Below are 13,511 nucleotides of genomic sequence, written 5' to 3' on the forward strand. Positions count from 1 at the left end.
CACATCAGCTCCATTGTCCTCTACACAAAAAGATCAAAGCAAGCTATGTCCAGAGGATAGAGATATTAATAATTACTCGTTCTGCACTTTTGGAATCTAGAGAGCCTTCAAATTCTTAAGCAAAGCAATAAAGATACTTGGGACAAATGCTGATGTTGGGTACACCAGTGTAAATTCAGAATAACTAGTTACCAACAACCCATGACCAAATGTACCATCAACATTATCACTATTTATTATTGAATACCAATTATAGGACCAATCTCTGAGTCAAGCTGGGGATGATGATCTTCATGTGATGGACAAAGGAGTTCTGTCCCTCCTGATGACATTATATTTTATGCTTGTGACAATCTCCCTTTCCAGCATTTCAAATCTCTACCTTCTTTCACATCTCTCTAGTCATATCGACTTCCACTAAGTCTTTCTAAAATGACCACTATCGTTTCTAACATAGGCCATATATTATTTTTGTCTGAACTGAAATGTAACCTCCTTGGGGCACGGAACACATATTGTTGTTTGCGCAGCACCAATTGCATTGTTGGTGTTGAATAAATAATTATAAAGAACTTTAAAACTATGACCACACATACAAGATTAGGTGAATCTGATCCAAGAATTCAGTTTTAAACATTTTTTGAACTTTAGGTAAATTCATATCCAATTGAGTTTTGTAGGTTGGGCTCATCTCTACACAAAAGGTAAATATAAAGCAGTTATATACCAATGTATATAGAGAACCCGGATACGAGTTACTGTGCATTCAATTCATAAAGGAGTATAATGATTCTATATTGTTAATGACCATTGTCTGCATTGGCATTTGACTATTCAAATACAAACACTTGCACAAGGTGCAACCCACAAAACATAAAAACAAAAATATATACCACTTTGATTCATGGAGAAAACACATAGCACAGTCTTCTGCACCACAAGAGCTGCAAAGCACTTCATATTCTCTACGTGAAATTTCCAGGTCTGAGAGAATATCATTTTTAAGAATGACTGCATTTCAAATTTCTGAGCAAGTTTAGCAGCATTTACTGAGATATGCAAAGACTTAACACACAGGACAACAGCAATTCATTAATTTTGATGCCCTGGATGGAACAAGAATTTGTGTTTGATTAGGGTTGATTATATCTAGTTTTATTTTTGTGATCCACACGGACTAATTCATTTATTAAAATTGATCTGAAGATTCTTGCTTGAAATACTCCCTCTGGGAGTTGAGAGATTTGTATTTAATTTATTCATTTAGGTTTATTTAAATTGGGTAGTCTAGGCACACATACAAAATGTAATTCAAAATACAAACAAAATCAAACTGTACTGATGCCCACAATTACAGACCTTGACCACAGAATACAAAATTATTCCTCACCAAGCCCTCCCACCCAATCAATGTCTCCTTGCGAAAGACTGGGAGCAGACAGTTCAGTGAGGTCCATTAATATCAACCCAAAGCATCTTTTAAAATATTTTGGTTACATCATTAAAATTATAATAATCCTGAGCCATTTGTTGTGATAATTGAATTGTAAAAATGCTTGGATTTTCTTGAGTGGTCAGTTTTATTTCAGATAAAAAAATAGGTCTGACTCCTTAATTGCTATCTTCAATCTTATATTATGATTAATGGTAATTCAGATAGAAGATGAAAGATTGTCCTACACGGGAGTGTTTCTAACCTCAGTCTTTTGTGCTATGAATGTAGAGATTTGGGCTTTTATTTAAGATGGAATCAATCTTTTGAAGGGGTATAGATTAATAGATCAGATCCTAGCTCATCGACTCATAGACTTTAAGGCCAGAAGGAACCATAACGATAATCTAGTCTGATTTCCTGCACATTGCAGGCCACAGAACCTCACCCACCCCGTTCTGTAACAGACTCATAAGCTTTGGCTGAGTTACTGAAGTCCTCAAATCATGACTTCAAGTTACAAATAATCCATCATTTACTCTAGTTTAAACCTTCAAGTTACCCATGCCTCCAGGGTCTCTGCCAACCTGACCTGTGGAAAATTCCTTCCTGACCCCAAACATAGTGATCAGCAGAACCCTGAGCATGTTGGCAAGACCCAGCAGCCAGATACCTGGGAAAGATTTCTCTGTAGTAACACATAGCCCTCCCCATCTCATATCCCATAGCAGCCATTAAGGATTTTTGCTACTAGCAATCACAGATGGACGCCATGCCATTGTAGGCAGTCTCATTATACCATCCCCACCATAAACTTATCAAGCTCAGTTTTTAAGCTAGTTAGGTTTTTTGCCCCCACTGCTCCCCTTGGGAGGCTCTTACAGAATTTCACTCCTCTGATGGTTAGAAATCTTTGTCTAATTTCAAGCCTAAACTTGTTGATGGCCAGTTTATATCCATTTGTTCTTGTGTCAACATTGATGCTAAACTTAAATAACTCCTCTCCCTCCCTGGTATTTATCCCTCTGATGTATTTATTAAGAGCAATCGTATCTCCCCTCAGCCTTTGTTTTGTTAGGTTAAAAAAGCCAAGCTCCTTGAGTCTCCTCTCACAAGGTACATTTTCCTTTCCTCTGATCATCCCAGTAGCCCTTCTCTGCATCTGTTCCAGTTTGAATTAATCTTTCTTAAACATGGAAGACAATAATTGTACACAATATTCTGAAAGAAGTCTTGCCTTGTATAATGGCAATAACATTTCCCTATCTTGACTGGAAATACCTTGCTTGATGCTTCCTAGATTGCGTTAGCCTTTTTCACAGCAGCATCACATTGGTGACTCATAGTCATCCTGTGATCAACCGGTACACCCAGGTCTTTCTTCTTCTCTGTCGCTTCCAACTGATATGGCCCCAGTTTACAGCAAAAAAAAATTGTTGTTAGTCTCTAAGTGCATGACCTTGCACTCTGCACTATTAAATGTCATCCCATTTTTATTACTCAGTTTTCAAGGTCCTCCAGATCTTCTAGTATGATATTCCAGTCTTCCTCTGTACTGGTAAGGCCTCCCAACTTTGTGTCAACCGCAAATTTTATTAGCACACTCCCACTTTTTGTGCCAAGGTCATGAATAAAAATGTTAAATAAGATTGGTCCCAGGACAGATTCCTGCGGAACTCCACTAGTAACCTTCCTCCACCCTGACAGTTTACCTTTCAGTATGACCCAGTGTAGTCTCCCCTTTAACCAGCTGCTTATCTACCTTCAATTCTCGTATTAATCCCCATCTTCTCCAATTTAACAAAAAAATTCCCATGTGGAACTGTATCAAATGCCTTACTGAAATCCAAGTGTATTAGATCTACTGCATTTCCTTTGTCTAAAAAATCAGCTATCTTCTCAAAGAAAGAGATCAGGTTGGTCTAGCACAATCTACCTTTTGTAAAACCATGTTGTATTTTTTTTTCAGATGCTGTTTATCTCTATGTCTTTAACTACTTTCTCTTTCAGAATTTGTTCCAAGACTTTGAATACAGTTGAAGACAAACCAATGGTCCTGTAATTTCCCGGATCACATTTTCCCCCTTTCTTAAAAATAGGTACTATATTAGCAATTCTCCAGTCATAGGGTATGATCCCTGTTTTTACAGATTCAGCTGGTGCAAAATGGCATAACTCTACTGAAGCCCGTAACACTATGCTGATTTAAACTACCCGAGGATCTCGCCCAGATATAGCTAAATGTTTCATTTCATGAAAATGATCATATCATTTAAAGTGACAAATATTTCCTTTTTAAACCAAATATTCTGGATGCTCCAGAGGAATAGACAGTGAAATTTGTTGATGGCATTTCACCTGCATTGATCTGAATTTGATTGAGCTCGATCTATATTTTATCAATATTTAAAGCTTGTAAATGCTGTCTATGACAAGATAAGTAATTATAGATTAATATTATATAGAAACTTCATTAGAAGGGGTGTTCTTCTCTAAGGGCTGCATGCTGACTTGGATCTGCATGCAGAACACCCACTATTGCTAATAAGAAGAACTGCATTTTGGCTAGCCAAGTCTACACTGCAATGAAAGACCTGTGGAATGGCCATGGCCTGCCTGGGTCAGCTGACCGAGGCTTGTGGGGCTCAGGCTGCAGGGCTAAAAAATGTAGTGTGTATACCTTTGGGTTCAAGCATGAGTCCGGATGTCTACACTGTAGTTTTTAGCCCCACAGCCCAAGTGTGGCAAGCCTGAGTCAACTGACCAGGGCTCAGAGACTCAGTGGTGTGGGTTTTTTACTGCAGTGTAGATCATAGAATCATAGAATATCAGGGTTGGAAGGGACCTCAGGAGGTCATCTAGTCCAACCCCCTGCTCAAAGCAGGACCAATCCCCAATTAAATCATCCCAGCCAGGGCTTTGTCAAGCCTGACCTTAAAAACTTCTAAGGAAGGAGATTCTACCACCTCCCTAGGTAATGCATCCCAGTGTTTCACCACCCTCCTAGTGAAAAAGTTTTGCCAAATATCCAACCTAAACCTCCCCCACTGCAACTTGAGACCATTACTCTTTGTCCTGTCCTCTTCTACCACTGAGAATAGTCTAGATCCATCCTCTCTGGAACCACCTGTCAGGTAGTTGAAAGCAGCTATCAAATCCCCCCTCATTCTTCTCTTCTGCAGACTAAACAATCCCAGTTCCCTCAGCCTCTCCTCATAAGTCATGTGTTCCAGTCCCCTAATCATTTTTGTTGCCCTCCGCTGGACTCTTTCCAATTTTTCCACATCCTTCTTGTAGTGTGGGGCCCAAAATTGGACACAGTACTCCAGATGAGGCCTCACCAATGTCGAATAGAGGGGAACGATCACGACCCTCGATCTGCTCGCTATGCCCCTACTTATACATCCCAAAATGCCATTGGCCTTCTTGGCAACAAGGGCACACTGCTGGCTCATATCCAGCTTCTCGTCCACTGTCACCCCTAGGTGCTTTTCCGCAGAACTACTGCCTAGCCATTCAGTCCCTAGTCTGTAGCTGTGCATTGGGTTCTTCCGTCCTAAGTGCAGGACTCTGCACTTGTCCTTGTTGAACCTCATCAGATTTCTTTTGGCCCAATCCTCCAATTTGTCTAGGTCCCTCTGTATCCTATCCCTGCCCTCCAGTGTATCTACCACTCCTCCTAGTTTAGTATCATCCGCAAATTTGCTGAGAGTGCAATCCACACCATCCTCCAGATCATTTATGAAGATATTGAACAAAACCGGCCCCAGGACCGACCCCTGGGGCACTCCACTTGACACCGGCTGCCAACTAGACATGGAGCCATTGATCACTACCCGTTGAGCCCGACAATCTAGATGTACCCTATATGGCTCCAAGTCTGTTGAATATAAAAGTACATTATTTGACAAGGTATTAGATAATTCTTCTAAAAGCCCTATTAACATTCAAGATTTCATTTAGTTTCATTTCTAAAATCTATTGCTTTAAATTCCCATTTTAATCAGATACGCTAGAACCTGACTTGTAGAGTGCATCAGAGACCCACACCTTTATGTTTCATTGTAGTATACTGTTACCCTTGAACTATGTCAGCACTGCAGGGTTCTTTGTTGCATACAGTATATTTTAGTTATGCTCTTGTTTTATGCTGTTCTTCTCTGGCATATGGTTAGATTTCATATCATATTAATTTGATATCCCTTCTTTGTCTAATCTTTGCATTATGGAGATAAAGGTTTGGATAGATTTCAAGCAAGATTTGTTTATGTTGTTTTGTTGTTTTCTAAGCTATACTGTATTTTAATGTATTTATTAGATCCTTGATGGCACCAAGTCTATTTTGCCACAAGCTTCTTAATAATTGTTGCCCAAATTATCTTTAATTTATTCTTTAAATTGTCTTTTCCCCAAAATGGAAAATTTTAGAAGGGTTAATAATTAGTGAGAATGTTGGCATCAATCGATGTTTTATTGAACATGGATCAGACAGCTATTACTTTAACGGAAATTTTACATTCTCTTAAGGAAACGTTCACTTTGGGACTAACATCATCGAGGAAAATATGCCTAGGCGACCCCACTGCCAGGTTAGATAAAACTGGCTTAGCAAGACAGGACATTTGAGGTAGACCTAGTAGCTGCCTATGCATTGCCACTATTCCCATTTTAACAGGAATTCTTATATCAACTGAAGACACTCAAACGAATTCAAGTTTGGAATGTGAGACTGCCTACACTAATGGTGAACTGTATTCAACAGCTATCTCCTAAGCTAATTACATTAAAATGAGTACCAACTTGGAGACAGCTGGTGCAACAGTGACTCAGCAGTATTATCCAGCTAGGTTTCAGTAATACATGCAAAATCAGGGGCCTTATCCATAATTAAAATCATAGATGACTGTCATTTTATTAGCCATTGCCCTTGCATTAATCATCATGAACCTGTATAGGTTCTCTGTACGCTGATGTAGATTCTGCACAAGACCCCACATAACACTAGTGCAACTGTTGTGACCTTAGTACCTAGTTATATCATGAAAAATAAGCTCTTCCTACCCAGTTTTTCCATGCCCATCACAGCAGAGATCAGACAGCCCACACCCTCACAGCTGATTGCCCCTTCTCCCCAGCTCCCCAAATATCCATGTCATGCAAGCGGCGTTCAATCCTTTTGGCTACTGAAAAGTGGTCAAAGGGAGATAATCTGTTGCTGCTGAGCGAATGACCTACAACAACCAACTGTAGAGGAGGAAAACTCAAAATGAATGTTACAAGATGAGGTGAAATGGTCACCCAGCAGTGAGGAGTCCATCCCAGGCTGAACTGGGGGACAGAGTGGGAAAGGAGGTAATTTAAAAGACAGTCCTCTTGCTGACACAGATGGCACTGCTGCCAATTAGCAGGGTTACGGAGAAGAGACATGGGGATTGCCCTGACCAAGCAGATGGTGCCGCCAGTGGTGAAGAGTTGAATCTGTAGAGAAGAGATGGTAGAAGGGACTCCATCCAGTTCTCTGAGGGAAATATTTAAGATAACTATACAGTATTCACAACAAAATACCTTCTCACTCACACACAGCTGAAAAGTCTCTGTCTGTGAGTATCAGAGAGAACACTTCTCCACGGTTCTTTATTTTTAGCAAATGACATTGTCCAAACAATTGGACAAAGGAAAGAGATCACAGACTGCAGCAACACAAGCAATGTTTATGCTACAGTGGGCAATCCCACGGCTAAACTAGTTTACATGGGCAAAGGCTTTTTAATTTTTTTTTCCAAGTGAAAGTCTCCCTGGCAAAGACTGTCTCGTGCGAAGCCTTCCCTACCACTTAACCCTGAGCAGATGAAAGAGAGTGTAAGCAGTGTGACGACACATTCCTTAGCACCTCATGCCTGTCTGGGTGTGGACTGATAGGCTCAACTTCAGCCTCAAACGGCCTGGCAATTTGGCTTGCATTTGGGAAGGCTTCCATTAGGCCAGGGGTGACTGAATCCATGATTCCACAGGCCCAGTCTTCTTAACACCCCAAGGAGGGAGGGGGAGGGTCTGTGGTTGTGGGCCGTGTGCTGCAGCCCTGGATCTTGCCTTGGGCTGGGAATGTATTTAGCCACCACCTCCCGCCAGATCATGGGCATGGAACCCAATACTTCTGTCTTTATATGGTCAAAGTGAATTTCATCCCTCACATGCACCTGTAGCTGAGGTTATTTGTATCTGTGAACTAAATACAACGCTGAATGGGGTAAGAATACACATAGGTTTGGAGGTTGTAAAGTACTTCAACAATGAGCCTAACATTTCTGAATGTCACCAGTGAAGATGACATCTTTCTTGGCATTTGTTTTTTCTTAAATATTAACTGCAGAAGTTTCTATTTAAATGATAAATGCACTGCGGCAGTGTTACCTTCCACATAATATATGGGTACTGGCCATGGTGTGAACATTTTGTTACCAGAACTAAAATGCTTTCACATGATTGACTTGGCTTGCTTGCATAACTGCGGGCATTCAACATGATAGCTTTAGAAATATGAGACCCAATTAAGTGAATCGTTAAAGCGTCTGTATCATGAACATTGTAAGAGCAACAAACATTGTAGTCCTTGGCCTTTCTTTCCAGACATTAAAAAAATAGAAAGTGAATAATGATCAGATGGAGACTCATTCTGTATGTGATGAAGCCGTTCTGACTAGAACATTAATTGCACAGATAATTTACAAGCTGAAACACTTGGAACATTCATGTTCCTCTCTCTAAGTTCTCCTTTATATTTTCAGTTGTAAAAGGGGAAATGTCAGCTACACAAAGATGTATGAAAAAGTCCACAAAGTTCTCCCTTAAACTTTCTTTTTGCAAGGCTTCAGATTCATTTTGTATGGATTTTTCACACATTCTAGTCTCCTATTATCTGCTACAGTAATGACTTTCTTTGGAGAGTTCAATATCATGGCAAAACTATTACTCAGCATTAATGGTTAACATAAGAGCAGCTGTGCACAGCAAGTCCTTCATTTAGAGAGATACCATTTTATTTGATTAGAAATTGATTTTAAAGCTGTTCCATTATTAATTTGCCTTAGCAGGGAAAGTTTCAGCAGTTGAGAAAGACAGGCTTCCATTCACTTCCGGAGAGATTTTCAAAATAATTTTTTTCCTCAATGTTTTAAAAATTTAAGACTCCCTCTTATCTAGTTATGTTTAAGCAGAGAGTTTCAGAGCACTTTACACACATTAAGGGGAAACGTATCCTTCCAGATACTCATCTTCAGCTCTCTATTTTCCTTACTTATATGGTTCTCCCATTAAAATCTATGGACCATCTAGTTCCATAAGGAGAGCGCAGTATACCAAAGGAGTTACCGTAAGGACTTGAGAGAGAATTTTAATCTATTTAATAAAATTTCTCATTATCATTGGGAGATTGGTAAATATTTATATCTGTTTTAACATAAGTAAACTGAGGTAATGATGCTAAAAATCTGTGTGGTCAGTGTGAACCAGTGGTAGAGATCAGAAGGGACCCAGAAATCCTGATTCCCATTCCCCTACCCTAAGGCTGCACAGATCCTGCAAAGTCTTTTGCACATACTTATTTTTAAATATGTAATATGAATGGATAGAGCACTGGACTGAGATTCAAGAGACTTGGTTTCTATTCCTAGCTCAGTGACCTCAGGCAAGTCACTTTACTATGTGTAAAATATGCCTCAGTTTTACCATCTGTAAAATGGGGATAGTTATACTTCCCACCCTTGTAAAGCTCTTGGACATCTACTGATGAAAATGCCATATAAGAGCCTGGTATTATTACTGAATGGGGCTACACCAGAAAGTAAAATTAAGCAAAGATGTCAGCCTTGGCAAGATCGGGAGGGCAGGGGGACAGCTAAATTATAACTAGGCAGCTGGTCACCAAGGACTGGTGACATTTTTGTCTTAAAAAAAAACAACTTCTTCTCAGCAACGCTGTGCAGCCAACCTTTCTTAAACTGTATCCTGTAACATGAGCACAAACACCTGTATATCATATTTAACTACACAGAAATGCTTCCCTCTGGTTTATTTGACTGAAGTCCAAAACATAACAAATTCCATTATTGAAGGTCTTATCCTTTGAGCGACAACATAAACAAAAGGAAAGGTGAGGGAATGACTAATAAGGCATTCAGCAAAGGCCATATAAAGACAAACTAATTCTTCAGTTTAATTACTAATTAGTAAAGCAAAAATAATGTGCTTCCCATAGCATCATTATACTGATCCACTGATTAACAATTATAATCCCAATTACATCTATAATTAAGAAGGATTTCAAAGACATTACAAGGGAAATAGATGGTCTGCATCTATAGTTCCATTAAATCTACCAAGAATTCTATAGTTAATTGTTCTTTTGGGCATTTGCTTTTTACAGCCCAGAAGTGAAATTAGATAGCAGGATAGACGTCAAACAAAATGTGAACAACCTAGTATCTGTCATCTATTCTGTCAACGTGGACCTTTCTGTCTGCAAGAAATCCAACTAAGGTCAGTGAAGCTCTACGTGAGTTCAGCCCACATGGAACTAATTGCAGGATCAACTGAATAACTGAAACCCTCCCAAAGGTCAGTGGCAGACAATCCCTCTTTCCTCCCACCCAACATCGAATCCCTAGTTAGTAAAATCAAAGGAAAATCAGGATAAAGGCTCTCAATGAACTCCAAGACGTAATTTTCCCATTCTAGATGTGTTACTTTAGCAAAAAGAGGAAAAATAAGGGACATTGAACATTTTAAAGGCTTTCAGATGAAAGCATAAAGCTAATGAAAGGTAAATAGCGTGTTTTGCTTGTTGACCAGTGTCAATACTGAAAGATACTTATCATCCGCACATATACCATTCCTATGAAGACTGCACTAGGCACGAGCCTGAGAAACAAGCAGCCTTAAATCATATTAGGAAAGCCAACAGACTCTAGTGCTGGATAAATGGGGAAAGTGAATTTCAGCAAAAGGCCTTCCATTCAGAAAGCTCAGATGTTAAAATCTAGGGACTGGTAGAAAAATTATGTCAGCTGCCATCGTGGCACATGGGGAGAGAGTTGGCCTCTCAGCTTATCCAGGACTCTCATTATGTAGGCCTTTATATGTCAGAATAAAAATCATGAAATGGACCTGGAAGTAAATTGGAAACTTGTGCAGTCTTGGTGTAATATATTTCCTGTTGCTTAAACTGGTAAGGAAGTGGGTAATTTCCTTCTGGACTTTCTGTAGCTTTTGATTGGTGTTCAAGACATGTCTCAGAAAGAGTGTGTTGCAATAATCTAGTCTGGAGGCCACAAAGATATGGATAACTGTGAGAAAGCAGATAATGCAAAATGGGTAAAACCACTTATAAGCACTGAATTCTCCCCTACTTCTATCCCGAGCCGAAGAATTTAAAACCACACAAAAAAACACTCCTGAGGTCTGTGCTGTTTCAGCCCTGCAACAGCAGGGAAGAAAGGCAGTCAGGAGAGAGCCTCTTGTGGCCTTAGAGAAGGTAGCGGAGATGTCTCAAATGTATGAGTATCTGCCCTCTCTCAGCCCCCCATATAGCAAATGTGAAAAATCAGCAGGGAGTGGGGGTTGGGGGGGTAATAGATGCCTATATAAGGCAAAGCCCCAAATATCAGGACTGTCCATATAAAAATTGGGACATATGGTTGCAGTGCTCATTTGATGCACCTCCTAGCCAAAGACTTCAGTGTTCCAGAAATAAAGGCTAATGTTGTTGAAATTGAAAAATACTTCCATAACAACCACTTTGCAGCAGCTGCTCTGAAAAAAGTGGAAGGAACCAAGCTAACTCTTCAACAAGACGTGCAATTGAACTCAATAGTGGACTGTTTTGAGCACTATATCGAGAACTGGCCTAATGTGATGACAGTTTGTGAACAAAATCGTGAAAAAATGGATGGCACTGTCACAGCCCAAGTTCTCAACATTGGGTTTAAGAGAAATGTTGAACACATGCTGAGTACCCTGAAGCCTATTTCCGTAGCCTTGAACAAAATGCAGGGAAATTGCTCTTTTATTGCTGACACTGTTGAAATTTGGAAGGAACGGAGTGAGATCTTAAAAACACAAATATGCAATGACAGAGTTAAATTACAATAATGAAAAAAACGAATGGGACAAGCACTGTCTCTTGCTCATTTTCTTGCAAATATTCTCTATATGCGGTATGAGGATCAAACCTTAACTGATGAAGAAGAGGAATTGGTTGTGACATGGGCATCCAGCAACCATCCCTCCATAATGCCAACTATAATAAACTTCAGAGCTAAGGGTGAACCATTCAAGAAATATATGTTTGCTGATGATGTTTTAAAGAAAGTCACATCAGTGAACTGGTGGAAGTCACTTAAGCACTTGGATTCAGAGACTGTTGAAGTGATAATCTCACTTTTAACAGCAGTAGCTTCTTCTGCCAGTATAGAAAGAATATTTTTTCCTTTGGACTAATTTGTTCAAAACTGAGATATTGCTTGGGGACCTGACAAAGCAGGAAAGCTTGTTTTCCAGATTATGAACAAACAGGAAAATGAAGGTGAAGATGACTGAGTTAGCTGCAGAAGCCAATATTTTAAGTTTCTCATTTTGACCTGGCTGACATAGTCGATTTAATTTTTTTTTAATCATGTAACTATTTTAGTTAAAAACAATTTTAACAAAAAAAACCCTGATTTTAAAAAACTTGAATGTTTAACTAAATTCAAAAATGCATATGCTTGTTTTGTTAAAATATTATGTTTGCTGTTGAAGAAAAAAATTCAGAATTCATAACATTGTTGTTTTACTTAAATAAAACAATTTAAATGTCTGTCTGGTGATGTTCTCCTCCTAATATAGCATGGCAAAAAAATCCTCAGAATATTAATGATTAACCTGTTGAATTGGAGATAGTTCACTTTCCAATGACTTCATAAATATCTGCTTCAATTATCTTTGGTAATCTTCTGATATAGCTATAAAACTAATCTGAAAAGTTTTCAGAATAAATCACTTTGAAAATGTGTAGTGTGTACCTTCTAAAAATGAAACCTACATCTATCTCTGAGTTGTGAAGAATATGTATTAAGGTTATAACAACCAACAAGAATGCACTTTTATGTAGAAATCCATGATTAAATCGAGTCTTCCTGACTAGTGATTTAAATCATGATTTAAATCAATTTGATTTAAATCAAATCTACCCTGGAAGGAACCCACGATATGCCCCAAACAGGGTCAACAAAGAAACTGAGACATCTTGATTAACTCAGTGGCTCAAGTGGTCACCAACAAGTTCTGTCTGCAAGCATGTTTCCCTGGACCATGGGTGGTAAACTTTACACTAGTGAAGGAGGGTCCCATGACTTCATGGCCTATGACTGTAGGTTTTACAGTATTGTTCACAAAAGGGTCTAATAACTAAGAGAACTCTACGTATAGTCACTGAATTCCTTCCATCTCTCTGTTTAACTTTTCCTTTCTCCCTTGCAGTCTCATCTACTGCTTGATAATGCATGGCTTGTCTGAGTCTCTCTCAGATTTAGATTACATTCTGTCGGACAGATGTTTGTAAATAAGCACTTTCTTGTCCGCTTTTGTTACCAGATCCCAATACAGCCTGAGTTCAACTAGACCTGATTTCACACATATTATTACAGAACCATATGATCATATAAACATTAAGCTGGAAGGAACCTCGAGAAGTCATCAAGTCCACCAAGTCTTAACTGATGCCAGTTAAGTCATAATTTAGCTTATGTACTAATACTTCCACTGCTTTCATATTTATTCCCCATACACCTTACGTTTGTGTACAGACATCTAAGGTTTTATCTATACTAGAACTTTTATCAGCAAAACTTTTGTCGGTTAGGGGTGTGAAAGAACACCACCTGCCCAACCGACCAAAGCACTGGTGTGGACAGTGCTATGTCCGTGGGAGATGCTCTCCCCCAGACATAGATATCGCCGCTCATTGTAGGTGGTTTAATTATGCCAGCAGGAGAGCTCTCTCCCCCTGGCATACAGCGACTACACAGGAGATCTTACAGTGGCA

At 39.3% G+C, this 13,511-nt stretch overlaps 1 protein-coding gene across 3 annotated transcripts in view; it reads right to left on the minus strand.

Annotated features, from left to right (window-relative positions):
• CACNA2D1 (calcium voltage-gated channel auxiliary subunit alpha2delta 1) overlaps positions 1-13,511 on the minus strand; it is a 668,904-nt gene that overhangs the window by 170,546 nt on the left and 484,847 nt on the right. The window lies entirely within an intron of this gene.

This window comes from Eretmochelys imbricata, chromosome 1, assembly GCF_965152235.1.
Source record: "Eretmochelys imbricata isolate rEreImb1 chromosome 1, rEreImb1.hap1, whole genome shotgun sequence".
In the NCBI taxonomy this organism is placed as follows: Eukaryota; Metazoa; Chordata; order Testudines; family Cheloniidae; genus Eretmochelys; species Eretmochelys imbricata.